Raw genomic sequence first — 17,519 nt, forward strand, 5'->3', positions numbered from 1 at the left:
CTGACCCGGGACGAGATCCGAACTGGACGGTCAAGGGAGAGAAATGATCTGTTCCATTAGGAAAGGATGGCGTGCGGAAGTGGTCTGTTGCGGAACTGCTCAAAAGGAATCGCTACCAACACCTCCACCATCCTCCCCAGGACCGCCATAGCCGAGCAGAGCGATAAAGGTTGAGGGGTCTGAAGAGAGCTACCAATCGGCTGGTGCGCGGTGAATAGGATGCCGAGGAAGATCAGGCGCTGGGTAGGAACAAGACAAGATTTTTTCCTGTTTACAAGTCACCCGAGTCGAGACAGTGTATTAAGAGCAATGGAAAGACTCTCCTGGGCGAGGGAGAAGGATGGAACCTTGACGAGAATGTCTCAAGGTAAGGAATGATCACTAGGCCCCTGACCTGAAGGACCATTACCACTGCCATTATCTTTGTGAAAAGTGTGAGCTGTAGAAAGGCCGAATGGCAGGGTGACGAACTGGAAGTGGTCCTGAAGTACCGCAAAGCGCAGGAATCTCTGATCCACTGGGAAGATAGGGACATGGAGGTAGGTGTCTTGGATGTCTATAGAGCACAGGAACTCTTGCAACTCCATGGAAGCTATTACTGAACGAATGGTGAAGACAAACCCTTCTGTTCAGTAATTTTAAATCCAGGATGGGACAAACTGACCAGTCCTTCTTTGGAACCACAAAGAGTCTCGAATAAAAGCCTGTGAAACGTTCCTGAATTGGAATAGGAATGATGACCCCTGATTTGAGGAGAGAGGCAACGGCTTCCAAAAAAACCAAGGACCAGAGATGGATCCCTTGGGGAGCGGGATTCGAAGTAATCTCAGGGCCACAAAACAAAATCTGTCTTGTATCCTGAAGATACAACTTCTCTGACCCAGGCGTCCTCAATGGAAGCTAGCCAGATGTCCTTGAAATACATGAGACGACCGCCCAACCTGTGGGAATCCCTGGGTGGTAGTGAGTAAAGCGGAGGAGAACATGCCAGGCTGGGCCGTGGAGGATCTGCCTTGAAAGGGGTTGGTTTAAAGGAAACCCTTTTCCTCTCCTGACGTGCCTGCTGCCTCTCCCAGCTTGAGGGCTCATCCGTGGATGAAAGGGCCGAAAAGACCAAAGCTTACGTTTCGGAGGAGGACGTCGGGGTTTGGCCAGAGGAAGGAGAGAGCTTGTCCCTACCATGGCGTCCTTAATAATCTGGTCCAGCTTGGTACTAAATAGCTGCGATCCCTGGAAAGGCAGATTGGTAAGGGACTTCTTAGATGTCAAGTCCACTTGCCACGCCTTTAGCTAAATGGTTCTGCGGATGGCCACTACATTACTGGCCACTTGAGCGGCACATGAAGCGGTGTAAAAGGAGGAAGATACCACGTATTTTCCCACATGAGATATCTGATCCGCCAAATCAGCTAACTCCTCAGCCCGAGCTCCAGTGAGGATGACTTGACGGAGTTGTTTAGCCCATGCAGAGATGGATTTTGAAACCCATGTAGTGGCAAAGGCAGTGCACAACATGGAAGATGCTGCTTCAAAGGCTGATTTGGAAAACTACTCTATGAGCCTGTCATGGGAGTCCTTGAGGGATGCCCCGTCCGTAACGGGAAGACCCATGGGGGATGTGGTCCAGTTTTCAGTAACGTCAGAGGCAAAGGGGTACAGGATGCCGAGACGCTTCCCTCTCTGGAAGCATCTAGTCGGGTAGATTCCTTTTGAGCAGCGAATAAGTTAGGGGTTGGTCTAGACCATCAAAAACAAAACTGGCTGTTCAGCGGCTTCCGTAGCGGTATCCTTAATGTTAAAGGTCTGGTTAACAGCTACAATAAGGCTCTGAACTATGTCCCACTTGTTAGAGGCCTGGTCATAGTCCATGTCAGAGTCAGGTTCGGTAAACGTATCCGAGTCTGGCTCGACAGGTGAGTCAGGGGATGAGGACCGGGAAGAAGCTGCCCGCCGGGAAGGACCAGGGGGAGTGTGGGAGAGAGAGGAGGACCTGGAACGGCTTTCCTGCCTAGATCTCTTACAGCCGAAATTGGTAGGCTTAGCCGGAGGTTCCTGTGATTCATTGGCAGTGGTAGAAGCAGGCGTAGCTAATCTGTATAATACAGATACCAGGGTCTGAGATACAATCTGTCACGGACCTTACCAGGGTAACAGGGAAGTCGCCCACCCATGATAGGGGGAAGACCCACTCCGGACGCAATGGGACCTCTGGGGTAGCAGGAGCGGGAGTAATGTTGCAGTTCTGAAAGAGGAAAGAAAACTGACCCGAAGGGAGACTGCATTTACATAAAGAACAGACAAATTCAGTTACCAGAGTAGTAGAGGCCGGAGGGCGAGAGTGCTCTCCTTTAGACTTAGACATGATAAAAGAGACGGCAGAGTCACTAACTAATGCCAGAGGTCAGGGGACAGGTAAAGATTTGCTGAGGAGAGTGCCAGTTTGCAGAGCAGAGCTTACCCACAGAAGTGATGAGGTCCTGAAGTCTGCTGCTAGTAGTCTGAGGAGAGGATGTACCAGGAAGGAACTGCTGAAGATACTCCTGGAGAAGGGAGGGCTCAGGGCGACCGGAGGAAAGCGCCTGTCACAAGCTGTCTGGATGTCGGCAAATAGGGGCAGCAGGATGAAGCAGGAGAAAGAGGAGGTAAAAAGGCACGCAGATTCCGCGCCACTGGGAAGGGGACTTGACCGAGGCAGACAGAGAAGCCCACTCAATGAGGCCGGATAAGGGCGGAGCTAACCACAGACAGAGAAAAGCCCGCTTGAGGGGACAGGGAAGGGGAGGAGCTAAACACTGCAACTAGGCCACACTGAAGCCAGAGCCTAAATTAGAAAGTGAGGCCGGCGAAGAGGGGGGTTGCGGCATGAAGGCTGTAAAAGACGTTGCAAGGAGCCTAGAGTCCCATTTAACATGCCCAGATACAGCCTGCTGCAGGGGAAACACAAATAAACAGGGCCCCTGTAGAGATAAATGCACAAAGTTCAGACTAACGTGCCCGGGTAGGCACAATGTAACAGTACACAATAACAATAAAATCAGCCCCATGCCTATGGAATCTTCTTTCTTCTTTCTATCGAACTTTGTCTTCTCTTAGCCTCTGGAATGGGAACCTGATGGAGAGCGAAAAAGAAGTACCTCTCCATCCCTGAAGATGTAGAGGGATCAAAAGATGTCCAGGCTTCATTGGGTTGTAGGACGTCCACCGCTCCTGAAACTGTCAAGCTCTGGTAGACAACCGGGCAGGAGAGAGGGGCGAGGAACGACGATTGGATCACCTGAACACATTGTAAGGGGTTGGGGTCCTAGCCGATAGTCATGAGGAAATGGAGTGGCAGTTCACACCATACTCATAGCCTTTAAATGGGAGTACAGTGTGACCGTCGCACACTGTATCCCTCCAGAGCTAATCTAGGAGAAGAGCCTTCTGAAGAAGAGGGAGACACTACTGGAAAACTACGAAACTCGAGGTAAATCTGGGTCTAGTAATATATCAGTGTCCACCTCCTACTGACACTAAACTAAACTGATTAACTTAATGCCAGTCAGTGGGGTGTACATTGCTGGGGAGAAGCTAACTTTTTTGTGCATAGTGTCAGCCTCCTAGTGGCAGCAGCATACACCCATGGTTTCCTGGGTCACCTAATGAAGCGAAAGAGAAAAGAAAATCACAATCTCAGTATCACTGGCAGAAGCATTTTACAGTTATTACCACATAAACTGACGTGTTAGACTTGAATAATGGGGCTGTCAGGAAGGTTAATACTTATTACCACAAGACAAGGTTAGGAGACATGGAATGGTAACGTGCAGTACATACCTGACAAATCAAGAGTCATGCTCTTCTTATGCTAAATAGTAATTAGAGGAAATACTGATTAGTCAGGGTAATACAATAATGTATGTAACATGAAAATAGGTGATATATTTATGCATGTTTAAATGTAATTTTTTTTGCAGTGCTCAGCAAAAAGTGACCACAACCCCTTCAAAAAGTAGGATTTTAACTAATACCTCACTGAACACAAGAACAATTTCCAAAATGCTGACAAGACGGGGTTTCACAGAACATTTTTTTTGACCCATAAAGCATAAAGGTAAGGTTAATATTATAACTTTCATTGCGAACTCTTCAGTTTTCCCACATTAGTTGATGCAAAAATGTATACACCCCACATCAAAACTACTACATCTAGTATTTTGTATGACCTCTATATTGTTAAGGACAGCACCAAGTCTTCTAGACATGGAACGAATAAGTTGGTGACATATTGTAACATCTATCTTTTTCTATTCTTATAGAAGGACCTTTTTAGAGCCTGAATGTAGAGCGATTCTTAACTTGTCTTTTTAGAATTCCCCCACAGCTGTTCAGGTTGGGTTCAGACAGTCACAGGGGTACAGTGGGGCAATCATATTGAATTGGGGGTGTGGAGCCAACACATTTTGTGGGCAGCATTCTGTGCATATGGTGGCTTTGTGAGGAGGGAGCTGTTTGGTATCATACCTTGTGTGTGTCTGGGGGAGAACTTTGAGGAATGATACTGTATGTATGGGGTACCATAAAATGTGTAGGGTGAACAGTAGTCATCCTGCCATGGGGGCATCCTACTATGTGTATGGTGGCTGTGATGGCTATTATACTGTGCGTGGGAGGGAGCTTTGGGGCATGGACGATATAAAAATTAATAAATTATATGGTTTTGATTGGCTGCTCGAAGTAAGAGCACGTTACAATAAGCTCTAATAATAGTGGCAGTTGATCAACATGCTTGTGATCAATAGCAAGCAGTCAAAATTAATATAATAATAACTTTGCTTAATATTTCTACTAATATTCTTAAATTCAGTGTGTTGGTTTAACCCTGCACAACAGTCACAGTCTCTTATGTGAGCCCTTGAGAAAACTAATTGCCGACCCCAGATCCATGCTCTATTGAAGGGAATCTGTCAGCAGGTTTTTACTATGTAATTTGAGGACAGCAGGAGATAGAGGCTGAAACACAGAATTCAAGGATGTGTCACTTGTCAAACTGCATGCAGTTATTTGCTAACTGTGAAGGGTTTATCACTAAGCCATTGTTTATATGTATCCTTTATAAAAGACATAAAAATTTGGAATAAATAAAATAAGGACATACCGCATGAATGATACAAATGTTCCACAATGCTGTAGATTAGAAAAAAGCACATTACTACATGCATGTGCAAAATATTAACTACAATAAAAAAATTAAAAAAGAAAACTGTTATAGAGTAAAACAATAGTACTGAAATTTACATTAAAGGGAAACTTTTAAGTGAAACAACGCAATTAACCTGCACATATGGAGATAATCTGTAGGTTAATACAATTCTGAACCTGCCCTGCGCCGACACTTAGACCCCCCAAATTAAATTTCCCCCGGTAGTGATTAGATTTCAGTCATGGGGGTGGCACCAACATTGGTTCAGTCACTGCTCTGATTAATAAAGTTAATGAATAAAGTTAATTTCCTCCCAGCTGCAGGGGTCTAAATGCCGGCGCCAGGCAGGTTCAGAAAGCAAGGATATTTTATTAGACAGAGGACAGCCCCTTGCTAATATGTTCCAAAGAGAAGAAAAACTAACAGCATCAAAAGGGTTCCCTATAAAGGAATGCTCATATACAGTACCAATAATAAGTTTGAACATAAATAATATTCCTTTATTTTATTGAAATGTGCTCATTGTAGATTCAGACTGAAGGCAGCAAAATCACGAAGGAACACAAATGGAAACTAGGAGTAAAGAAATACACTTAAAACAAACCAGGATATGTGTTAAACCTTTAGGCTATGTGCCAACAATGCAGAACTGATGCAGATTTTTCCTGAGCGTTTCTGCCTCTCCCTGGCAGAAAAAAAGCATGCGGATTTTACTTGTGTTTTTTCTGCCAGGGAGAAGCGTTTTTGCATGCGTTTTTTCAAGCGCTTTTCCAAGCGATTTTGAGCATCACTTGGATAAAATGCTTGACAAGTTGGTTGCACAATATAAATCCATGCAACTGGCATGGATTTATATTGTGTGACCAACTTATGCTGCTTTAAATGCAGCATGAATAGTAAAAAAAATGAATTAAAATGTAAAAAAACAAAACAAAAAAAAAAACATTACACTTACCTCTCTGGTGGCCCCCGGTCTCCTCTCTGGTGGCGCCCTCGGTCATCGGCATCCCACGGTGTTCTCAAAGGACCTGCGTTGACGTCATTTAGTCAGCTGACAGGTCACGCGACCGTCGACGTCAGCGGTCGCGTGACCATCACATGACTAAATGACGTCACCGCAGGTCCTTTGAGAACACTACGGGACGCCGAGGACAGAGCACGCCACCGGAGAGGAGACCGGGGGCCACCGGAGAGGTAAGTATAATGTTTTTTTTTAATTCTCTTTTTACTATTAGTACCCGAGTCTGGAGGAAAGTTTCCTCTTTTCCAGACCCGGGTACCATCCGCGCATTGAACCGCACAACACACCGCAATTACGCACAATAAATGGTTGTGCTGCGGATATTTCCACAATGATAATCCGCATCAGAAATTTCTGCAGCACATGCGGATTATCATTGGGAAACATGGCAGACAACTTAACAAGCGTTTTTAATGCGTTTTTGTGGCGGAAATGCAGCCACGGAAACGCATTAAATCCGCATCGTGGGCACACAGCCTTATACATCCTCGGCATTGTCTCAAGCAGCTTCTAACTCAAAATGGCAGCAGTGGTAAATGAAGCTTGCTTAGACTGAACAATTCAGCCCTTCATAAGCCAGCACATACTTTGGTTTGTTTCACATGTGCTTTTTTACACTTTGTTTCAATATGTGTCCTTTTGTGGATTTGGTGTCTTAGGCTATATGCCCACAATGCTGAATTTTTCCTGAGCGTTTCTGCCTCTCCCTGGTAGAAAAAAAACGCATGCGGATTTTACATGCGTTTTTTCTGCCAGGGAGAAGCGTTTTTGCATGCATTTTATCATGTGTTTTTTCAAGCGCTTTTCCAAGCGATTTTGAGCATCACTTGGAAAAGTGCTTGCAACTGGCATTGATTTATATTGATTTATATTGTGTCACCAACTTATGCTGCTTTAAATGCAGCATCAATAGTAAAAAAAAAAGAATTAAAATATAAATATAAAATATAAAAAATAAAAAAATAACATTATACTTTTTACCTCTCCGTTGCATCCTTTGTCCTCGGCGTCCTGAAATGACCTGTGGTCGTCATTTAGTCAGCTGACAGGTCACGCGACCGCTGATGTCAGAGGTCGCGTGATCATCACATAACTAAATTACGTCACCGCAGGTCCTTTCAGAACACCGCGGGACGCCGAGGACAGAAGACGCCACCGGAGAGGAGACTGGGGACCACCAAAGAGGTAACTTTAATGTTTTTTTTTTATTTATTTTTTACGTTTTAATTCTTTTTTTACTAATGGTACCCGGGTCTGGAGGAGAGTCTCCTTTTCACCAGACCCAGGTACCATCCGCGCATTGAACCGCATAACATCTGCAAGTATGTATGTATGCAGTTCAATGCAAGTCAATGGCGGCGATTTTGCACAATAACTGGTTGTGCTGCGGATTTTTATGCAATGATAATCCGCAGCGGAAATTTCCGCAGCATGTGCACAGCACATGCGGATTATCATTGGGAAACATGGAAGACAACTTAACAAGCGTTTTTAATGTGTTTTCGCGGTGGAAACGCCGTCGCGGAAAAGCTTTGAATCCGCATCTTGGGCACACAGCCTTAAGTCTAAATCTACAATGAGTACTTTCCAATAAAAAAAGGAAAACCATTGCATAAAAAGGATTCTTCAAACTTTTGATTAGTACTGAGCTTAACCCTTTCATGACACGACGTGACGTATAGGGAAGTCGTATGTTGTGTCTCTCCCTTTGATGAGGCTCCGGCGCTGAGCCTTGATCTTTTCAGGCACATGACAGCTGATCTGATCAGCAGTCATGTGTCTCTAACAGAAGCGGGTGTAATCGTGATCCACACGCGGCTGTTAACATGTTAAATGTTGGTGTCAACCTCTGACAGCGGCATTTAACATGCCCGGGCTGGAAGCGCGTCAATGGCTACGGCCATCGGCGCACCTGTCACATGATCGCGGGGCGCCCATGGGTTGGCCTGCCAACACGGGTTTTGTAGAAGACTGCAGGTTGTCTGCTATGAGCGCCACCCAGTGGCCAGCGTTCATAGTATATGAGCATTTCTGCTACACATAGCAAGGCTGAAACCCTAATATGTTCAGCACAAGCAATCGGATAACCGCAGTTGAAGTCTCCCAAGAAAAGTAAAGATTTCCAAAAATATTTAAAAAAATTAAAGCCATATAAAGTTCAAATCGACACCCTTTTGCGCCATTCAAAATAAAACTATATAAAAAAAAACAAAAAACACATATTTGTGATATACGTATCGGCAGGTTCAGAAATGCCCGATCTATCAAAATATAAAAATAATTAATCCGATCGGTAAACGGCATAATGAGTAAAAAATTCAAAACGCCTGAATTAAATTTTTTTGGTCGCCTCAACATTGCAATAAAAGGGGATCAAAACATTGTATGTACCCCAAAATGGTATCGATAAAAACGTCAGCTCAGGCCACAAAAAATAAAGCCCAAAATCCGGAAAAATGGAGACGCTACGGGACTCAGAAATGGCGACATTTTTGTTTTTTTTACCAACTTTGGATTTTTTTTCACCACTTACACAAATAAGAACCTATACATGTTTGGTATCTGTGAACTCGTAAAGACATGTAGAATAATAATGGCAGATCACTTTTAGAATTTAGCTAGCATGGTAAAAAAACCACAATTGTGGAATTGCACTTATTTAAAAAAAAAAAAACTTTGGCACTAGGAATTTTTTCCCTGTTTTCCAGTACACTATATGGTAAATTCAATGATGTTTTTCAAAAGTACAACTTCCTCAAAATACAAGCCCTCACATGGCTATATTGAGGGAAAAATAAAAAAGTTATTGCTCTGGGAAGAAAGGGAACAAAAATCAAAAATGAAAACAAAGCAGAAAATTGCCCGGGAGTGAAGGGGTTAAAGGGAAATGGACACATGCTGCCTAATCCGTGGGCAGCATATCTCCATCACTGACTGAATGAACTCAGCCATGTATATTTTACTCTGAAAAGCTGTGTTCTTAGGTTCCCTTTAAGTACAGTACCAAACAGAGAAAAACAAACTTTTACTAGCCACTCGCATCCCTGACATGACAGGCCTTTGCCTATGAGCGCGTACAGCCCTGAATAAGAGCATATAGCCAAAATAGATAGCACAGCACCTGGCTTAGCCCTAGAATGGTCCAGCTGTGCAAAACAGCATATATATGGCTAGAAAAGACACTATCACTTTGCTTTATGCATATTATGTTAATATTAACTTTTACTTTAAGTTAAGTTTAAGTTGAATTCAAAAGTTATATAAATTGTTAATCTTTTATTTCTATTATTCTATGTTGTCAAAATTACTTACAACTCTGAATCTTCCACGACACAGATGAACTTGCGGGGGGGGATGTCTTTACACCCACATGATTTACTGCAGAAACATACAAATCAAGGTCTCTTTTAGTATTAAAAACAAAATAAAAATAACATTTTAACTAATAAAACCATCATGGTGGGGGCATTGTCCTAGCAAATGTGGAGTGAAGACGTGTTCATTGTTCTCCTGGGCCCTAATCCACAACTAATCAGATTGCATTTTACCTAACCAGATGGGTGGCAAAAGAGAAGATAGACACCTACACCATCACAAGACACTACAATTACCATGGAAGGCAGCATCCACCAATTCCTTACTGATACCTCAGATTGCGCTCCTAGATTCAGATGCAGACAGTTCAAGGTTCTGGAGTGTCCATCTCAGTCTCCTGACCTCAATATCATTGAGCCACTCTGGGGAGATCTGAAGCGCACATTTCATGCTAGACAGCCCAGGAATTTACAGGAACTGGAGGCTTTTTGCCAAGAAGAATGGGCAGCTTTACCATGTGAGAACATAAAGAATCTCATCCACAACTACCACAAAAGACTACAAGCAGTCATTGATGTTAGAGGGGGCAAATCACGGTATTAAGAACTGGGTTATGTGAACTTTTGATCAGGGTCATTTGGATGTTTTTGGTTGTCATTAAGATTTAAAAAGAGAAAACACAGTAGTTTGACAATAAATGGCTTCACCCAACCAATGATGAATTTATGTATCAATGGGGTATTTAAGTACTGATGGTGATGCTTGTGGAATACTGATGGAATGTTCTGGTGATGTATTCATTTAACGATGATCGTTCTGTTGATGCCTTCCCTCATTAAAAATAAAAGAACAATTTAAAATATTTGGTATGTCCACATCCACAAAAGTCTTATTTTGTGCTTACTTTGCCTCTACAGCCTCTTCCTCAATTACTGGCCTTTTTCTTTTTTTCTGTTGCCTTCCTAAAATATATAACAAAACTGATTATGATTCTCATTCATCTCCATATTTACACATTGTCAAAAGCAGCAGTCTCCACCTCTCACCATTGGAAGAAGCAGAACCTATTACACACCATATGGATAAACCTATTGAGACACATACACATTACTCCCAGAGATGCTTTTATGGCATTCCTTTTTAAATCCAGGGTCATTAATATGGAGTTGATCTCCCTTTGCAGGTAATAAAGCTTCCACTCTTTTGGAAGGCTTTCTTAAAAAAAAAATTGGGAATATTTCTATGTTGACTTTTATCCACTCTTCTAGAAGAGCATTTATCAGGTCAGTCGCTGATGTTGGACAGGAGGACCTGGCTTGCAATCTCTAGCTCATCTGATAGAGGTATCTGATGGAGTTGAGGTTAATCAAGTTCTTCCACATCAAACTCATCCAACTATGGCTTATTTGGACTTTCATGAACTGCCTTAAGACAACATATTACAGCAACATGCTGAATTCAGTGAGCTCTTTAGAACAAGCCATTCTTTCACAAATGTTTGCAGAGGCAGACTACATGTTTAGGTGCTGGATTTTATATACCCGTGCCATTGGGACCAAAAGAGAAAACCTGAATTCAATGATTGAGAGGTGACTTTCCATCCTTGTCCATACACTGTAAGGGCTCTTTCACACGTCAGTGTGTCCGGTACGTGTGGTGTCAGTTTCCACACATACCCAAGACACCAAATGAATGGGTCTACGCAAATGTCAGTGTGTTTCCACGGACCGTGTGTCCGAGTGACACACACGTAGACATGTCTGTTTTTGGCCAGCAGCTTGGATCACATGGACCCATTCAAGTCAATGGGTCTGTGTAAACACATACGGCACACGGATGCTATCCGTATGACACGTACCGGAGCCTGGGATCAGCGGTACAGTTAGCGCTGTTCCCAAGTGTCGGGTGCTGAATGCTGCCCTCATCATTGTTCCCTGCTTGCACTGCGATCAGCACCAGCAGGGACAATGATGAATAGTAGTATTCTGCTCCCACAGTGTCCAACTGTAAAATAAAAAAAACTTATACTCACCTGTCCTAGGTGTCCCCCCGCTGTAATCCATGCGAATGATCACACGCGGAGAATGACGTGCTGCAGCGAGCGGGCCCCGGAGCTGCGCTCAGTAAGTGACAGGACACCGCTTGATGAGCTCAGCAGAGGTCCGGTGCCCTCTTGCTGCAGGAGCCATTTTCCCCGGCTCCTCTGTGTGAGCGGTTGCATGGATTACAGCAGTGGACACTTAGGACAGATGTGTATAAGTTTTTTTTTGTTTAATTCTCATTTCTACAGTTGGACACTGCGGGAGCAGACACTTCTATTCTCAAAATTGTCCCTGCTGGTGCTGATCACAGCGCAAGCAGGGAACTATGATGAAGGCAGAGTTCAGCACCCACCCGGTGCTTGGGAACAGGGCTAACTGTACACTGATTCCCCAGCCCCTGTACGTGTGATCCACACACGGACACAGATATCTCCGGTACTGGTGTTTCTGGTACCGGAAATATCAAGACATGTGAAAGAGCCCTAAAGCCTCCTTCACATGTACGTGTTTCCGGTACATGTGGCATCCGGTTTCACATGCACCGGAGACAAGTATCCACACATACCTATTATAATCTATGGTGATCTTCGTATGACCAGTCCATTTTCTCCCGGCTGCATGGATGACAAGGGCCAATACAAGTTTATGGCTCTGTGTAAAACATCCTTGTAACATCTTTGTGCTGTACATGTTTAACATTGCAAAGTATAGGAGAAGCTTTTGAATTGATATTTCTGAAGTCATAGTGGAAAAAAAATGGGTGGCACACGGATGGAACACTGATCCAAAATACTGATGACAATGGTACCAGTATTATATGGATGTGTTAAGGGGGCCTTAGTCAAAGGAATCTATTACACATGTCATCCTTCGAATAACAAACCCTGAACAGGAGGTTGCAACGAGGTAGACATAGAGCTTTTTCCCAGGATAGTGTAACTTTGTCTTTTACTCCATTTCTAATAAGAGCCATAAACTTTTTATATTTCAACATAGCTGCAAGAGGGCTTGTTATTTGCAGAACACCATTTATTTATGAAATAAGTGGAAACGGTGAGGAGAAAAACACTAGTTCCACAAATTCTTATTTGGAGTTTTGCATTAGCTCTGCTCACTTTGTGGTAATGTGGTGGTGATCTGTTAACTTTGTTCTATGGGTGAGTATGGTTACGGGATACCAAATCTATATATTCTTCTTTTGATTTACTACTTAAAAATAAAATAAAACCAATTACAAAAACAATTTGGCTTTGTCGACAATTTTCTGACAGCCATAATTTTTTAAAAAGTGGGCATCCGGCAATCAAGATAACCCTTCGGAAATCTGCGTCCATACTGCACGGTGGGCACATGGTCAATAGAACTGATGGCCACCATGTTGAAGTCTTTTACATGCCACTATCACACTTTAAAGAAGTAAAACTGATGTGAACAGAGACAACTGTAAGGCTAGGTACACACTCTGTTTGTGCTTGACATTGGCCACAGTCAGGATGGGTGTCATCCATCAGCTATAGGGGCGCACTGCAAGGAAAACATACTGTATAGCATACGTTTCTCTGCCGTGGGCTTCTGTGTAGAAAGGCACAGCCCACTGTGATTTGCTTTTCCAGTTTTTTTGCCAAGTTTTTAATTTATTTTTTAACGGTGTTCACTGAAGGGGTTAACTTCAGTTTTATAGATCAGGTCATTTCGACGATAACAAATGTGTACTTTTATTTTTGTTTTTATATAAATATAGTTATTTATTGGTATGTTTATTATTTTTATTTTGTAATTTTTTTTTTAGATTTTTACAATTTTTTACTTTTTTTTTTTTACTTTGTCCTATAGGATTTTAATTTTTATTACTCTAGATTACTGGTACAACACATTTCAATGCTCCAGCACTGCAATACATTATACCTGTCAGTGTTAGGCAATGTTCACATATTGCGTTTTTGATTCATGTTTTTTATGCAAATTAACCTCTTCACCCCCTGGCCATTTTCAATTTTTGTGCTTTCTTTTTGCTCCCCTTCTTTCTAGAGCCTTAACTTTTTTTATTTTTCTGGCAATATGGCCGTGTGAGGACTTATTTTTTTGCAGGACGAGTTGTACTTTTCAACAACACCATTGATTTTACCCTATAATTTACTGAAAAACAGGAAAAAAAACGTCCAAGTGTGGTGAAATTCCAAAAAAAGTGCAATTCCACAACTGTTTTTTTTTTTTTTTATCTACCATGCTCACTAAATGTTAAAACTAATCAGCCATTATGATTCTCCAGGTCATTACAAGTTTGCAGATACAAAACATATGTAGGTTCGCATTTATTTAAAGGGGTACTCTGGGGAGATAAAAAAAATGTGTACTGTTCCTGCACTCATACACTATAAAGACAAAATGGTCAGTGCAGTTTAATTATCTTTATAACCCTTGCAATTCCACGTGACAGAATCTGCTCCTGACCACTCACCCTTCCCATCCGGGTCATTACATGATACACAAGTGTTCAGCCCCCCCCCCCCCCCCGTAAGGAACAGCCACCCTGAGAAGAGGGGACATGGCCTGTTCCAGTGCTGTTCAGAGCTCCAGCGCCATGATATCTGTTTGGTTAGTTCAAAAATATGGGGCATGCTCCCTTCTAGCAGGGCTGTGGAGTCGGGAGTCGGTGCCCATTTTGGTGGAGTCGGAATCCGTATAAAATGGACCGACTCCAACTCCTAAAATGTATAATAAATTGGGTACAGTAGTTCAATGCAGTTTGTGGGGAATATTTTTTCATAAGAATTTGGGAAAGTTATGAAATGTCCTATAAATGTCTGTCCTATTCCCCATCTAAGGGTCTAGACTTTTAGCTGAGATTAATCTGTGATACAGTAAATTTATCACTTAAATATGAGCCATGCATGAGGGAGTTGGTGTCATGGAAATTGAGGAGTCAGAGGTTTGGCAAACCGACTCCACAGTCCTACCTTCTAGTAGCAGTCATGTCAACAAGAAGATGCAAACACATGCTCGGCTGTACAACAGGAAAAAATGGACCCCAAAATTTAAAAATTTGTTATGCAATTTATCCTGAGTACACCGATACCCCATATGTGGGGGAAATCCACTGTTTTGGAGCACGGCATGGCTCGGAAGGGAAGCATCGCCATTTGATTTTTTTGGATGTAAAATTTCCTTGAATAATTAGCAGACGCCATGTCGTGTTTGGGGAGCCCCTGATGTGCCTAAACATGGGAAACAACCCACAAGTGACACCATTTTGGAAACTAGACCCCTTAAGGAACTTATCTAGATGTGTGGTGAGCACTTTGAACCCCAAGTGTTTTACAAAAGTTTATAACGTAGAGCCGTGAAAATAAAAAAATCTCTTTTTTTCAACAAAAATTATCTCCTGAGTACGCTGAGGCCTCCATATGTTGGGTAAAACTATTGTTTGGCCACACGGCAGGGCTCAGAAAGGAAGACGTATAATTTTGGAATGCACATTTTGATGGAATGGTCTGTGTGTGTCATATCGTGTTTGGAGAGCCCCTGATGTGCTTAAACCAGGGCTGTGGAGTCGGTAAGCCAAACCTTGGACTTTGACTCCTCAATTTCCATGACACCAACTCCGACTCCATGACTCTGACTCCCTCATACATTGCTCATGTTTAATTGATAAATTTACTGTAGCACAGATTCATCTCAGCTAAAAGTCTAGACCCTGAGATCAGGAATAGGACATTCATAGGACATTTCATAACTTTCCCAAATTCTTGTGAAAAAATATTCCCCACAAACTGTATTGAACTACTGCACCCAATTTATTATATATTTTCGGAGTCGGTCCATTTTATACCAACTCCACAGCCCTGGCTTAAACAGTGGAAAACCCCCACAAGTGACCCCATTTTGGAAGCTAGACCCTTTAAGGAACGTATCTAGATGTATAGTGAGCACTTTGAACCCCAAGTGTTTTACAAAAGTTTATAATGTAGAGCCATGAAAATAAAAACAAAAACACTTTTTTTGAACAAAAATAATCTTTTAGGCCCCATTTTTTTTATCTTCATAAGGATAACATGAGAAATTGAACCCCAAAAGTTGTTGAGCCATTTCTCCTGAGTACGCTGATGCCCCCATATGTGGGGTAAAACTATTGAAGGGCACACGGCAGGGCTCAGAAAGGAAGAAGAGAAATTTTGGAATGCACACTTTGATGGAATAGTCTGCAGGTGTCATATTGCGTTTGGAAAGCCCCTGATGTGCTTTAACAGTGGAAAAACCATACAAATTACCCCATTTTGGAAACTAGACACAAGGAATAAATCTAGATGTGTGGTGAGCACAGGTGCATCACAGAATTTTACAACATGGATGTGTAAAAATAAAAAAATATATACAGTAGTTTCCCCACAAAAAATTTGTTTTAGCCCCCAATATTTTCATTTTCACAAGGATAGCAGGGAAAATGAACTCATCTAGCGGTGCAGTGAGCATGTTGACACCACATGTGCCTTACAGAAATTTACCCCATTGGGCGGTGAAGAAAGAATAATTACATTTTTCACCACCAAAGTTTTGTTTTAGATTTTACATTTTCACACAGGAAAATGGGTAAAAATGGCACCAAAATTTGTCCCACAATTTATGCTGAATGTGGAAATACCCCATATGTGGCTGTACAGTACTGCTTAGCCACATCGTGAGACTCCGGAGGGAAGGAGCGCTATTTGCCTCCTGGAGCGCAGATTTTGCTAGAATAGTTTGCAGACTCCATTAACAGAGACCCTAAGTGCTAAAAGAGCAGAATCTCCCCTCAAGTGACTCCATTTTGGAAATTATACCCCTTTGAGAATTTATGTACAGGTGTGGGGAGGATTTTATCTACATGGGTGTTTTCCAGAAACAAGCAGCAGTGGATGCTGCTGACTGAAAATTGCAAACTGCCATTGTAGTGACCAGTACGTTACGCCTAGCTTGTGCTTCTGGAGACATGCACCCGTAAATTAGGCGGGCTCTTGTCGCAAAAGTAGTGCCAAACATGTGGATGCTAACTGCGATTTAGGCACACTGTGGGGCTCAAAAGGGAGGTGGGCATTTGTATTTGGGAGCACAGAATTTACTGAATTTCTTTTGGGGGCAAGAGCCATTTCGCTTTTCCAGAGCTTTTGTGCTACTAATAACGTGGAAGCCCCCTATATTTCCGTTAACAGATGATGGACCCGAGTGGGTACTTGCTTTTTTCGTGGATTGAGCCAAAGCTTTTATTGTGATCCAAAATGTTATGTAAAATGTTCCCATTTATCCTGTGCTCTAAGCTCAGCAGTGATATCGGGGTTTCCATTTAAATCTAAGAGTGACTTAATTCAGATGAAACTCCAGAGGGATCCATTCATTATAATGAGGCAGCAGAGTTACTCTGGACCCTGTCTGGCCTCTGTTTAGCAGTGTCCTTTTTTTTCAAAGGTGAATAAAACTATGGCCGACGGCACTTTTTTATGCACACCTAATAAAAAAGACGGACATCGTGGGATTACAGGCCACACGGCGTCCACAGGGTCTCCATTTGCCTCATTATAGGAAATCTTCCGCCGGGTGTTCCGTCTGAATCACGTATTTCAGAGATTTACACAGGAAGCACTGTGAGTGCTCAGCACAGGATAAATGTGAGCCGAGCCTTACTGCAATCCTTGGGAGGCAGAAGGAACAAATCAGCAGCAGGTGAAGAATTGGCTTAATTTATTTTTTACGCTATTCCTTGTGCGGTGTAAGTGATTAGACGACTTTATTCTTCAGGTCGGTGCGATTACAGCGATACCAGATTTATAATGGGTTTTTATGTTTGGCAGCTGTCACACACTAAAAGTGCTTTTTTTTCCTCCAAACACTAGTTTCTCCAAACACTAGTTTTTGCAGAGCCATATTTTGAGAGCTATAATTTTTTCATATTTCGGCTGACAGAGTCAAGGTAACGATTTTAGCGGTA

The sequence above is a fragment of the Phyllobates terribilis genome, unplaced genomic scaffold, assembly GCF_046119375.1.
Source record: "Phyllobates terribilis strain yellow unplaced genomic scaffold, ASM4611937v1 Scaffold_495__1_contigs__length_1321142, whole genome shotgun sequence".
Classification (NCBI taxonomy): domain Eukaryota; kingdom Metazoa; phylum Chordata; class Amphibia; order Anura; family Dendrobatidae; genus Phyllobates; species Phyllobates terribilis.